Below are 1,782 nucleotides of genomic sequence, written 5' to 3' on the forward strand. Positions count from 1 at the left end.
CTGTTGATTTTGTCACTAATTTAAAAAATGAGATGGGGGAGAATATGAATTATTCTAGCAGAAATGAAGTTAGTGACTAGTTTTTCTTTTTTACTGCTTCTGTTACCTCTTTTCTAAGTGAAAACGTTTTTCTCCTGACAGAAAAATAGCATATGTCTATTACATTAAAGCATTTTAAAAATACTGTAAAGTGAATAAAACTTAAAATCTCGCCACCCAGAAAAAAAATTGCCACTTTGTTATACATCCTTGGAGCCTTTTCCCCCTAATGATGGGGGTATATCTGTGTGGGTGTCTACGTTACAGTGCTGTAGGCTGTTTTTAAAACTCTATACCAGGGAAATCGGTAAAGTCAGGTGTTGTAACTGCATAAATGTGGTGAGTTCATTATAAAGACATACTTAAAAATACGTCTTGCTATTGGTAGATTTAGGTGTTTAGTCTCATTTTTGCTGTTCTAAATAATGCTGCAATGAATCTATCTGGTTATTTTGTAGGCACAAAATTGAAGTAGTGTTGGAGGTAGGGGAGAAGACACATGCACTTAGGATAGATGACAAGTAACCAGCTGCTCACTAGGGTGCAAGAGTAGATTTTTTTTTCGGTAGAGATGGGGTTTCGCTATGTTGCCCAAGTTAGTCTTGAACTCCTGGGCTCAAGCGATCTGTCTGCCTTAGCCTCCCAAAGTGCTGGGATTACATGCGTGAGCCACCATGCCCAGTCATTTCTGTTCTTGATGAGGGCCAACTTTCCCTCTTCCACAAAGGATTAATCTTAGATCTATAGCCAATTTATTATAAGTACTATTTAGCTACTCTGTGCTCCACACATCACATGGAGTAGTATCTTCAAACTATGAGGTTTCATAACACTTGACTGCTGAGGTGTATTTCCTCAGCTCTGATGCTTCCTGGGTGATGATATAAGTTATTAAATAAACTCAAATTTTAAAGCTAACAATTCATTCCATCTAGACCAGGTAGCTTGTCATTTGTACGTCTGATAGGTGCTTTCAGCATCTCAGAATCGGCTTATTTTTCATGAATTGCGTATTGTACTCATTTGTAATATTGGAATGTAAAATGTTCTTACTAAGGATGTTAACTATGTCAACTATTCAGCATTTCCTTACTTTATAATTTCTAGCTGCTTTACCATTTAGCAACTTTAAATTTTTATGCAGTTAATCTGTTTCTTTGTGGTTTTTATGTTTTCTGAATGTCTTTAATGCACATTAATGTATACTTAGTAGATACACATTTACACATTAAGAAGTGAAGATAGGTTTGTGTTCTGTGTACAGTTAGGAAGTCCACCAGAAAAGATTTTTAAAAACTATGGGAAAACACGTTTTTCCTCCTGTCCTAAAATAGAACCTGATGATGGGAGGGAGCATCAGTCTGGCCTAGATCAGTGAACTGCGTTTTTGGATGCAGGCAAAAGTATTGTCATGTTGTTTACTTTATAATACATATTAATATCATTGGCTCAAACAGTTGTGATATATACCTAGTAATCATCTAGGGTCTCAAAGATAACGCACCAGTTTGAATAAATGCTGTTTCAGGATTAAATTTTACATTTCACTTTAAATTGTCACTTTGTGACAATATTTCTAAACAATGTCCATTTTTAATAGCAGTTGAATATTGAGTCTCCTTTGTCATGAATATTGGTTATGTCTGAGCGATGATTAACTTAACTTTTCTTGGGTAAAATCCCCAACGTTTGCTTGATTATTATCTTTGATTATTCATCAAAAAGAATAGTACAATTAATTTG

The sequence above is a fragment of the Rhinopithecus roxellana genome, chromosome 18, assembly GCF_007565055.1.
Source record: "Rhinopithecus roxellana isolate Shanxi Qingling chromosome 18, ASM756505v1, whole genome shotgun sequence".
NCBI lineage: Eukaryota > Metazoa > Chordata > Mammalia > Primates > Cercopithecidae > Rhinopithecus > Rhinopithecus roxellana.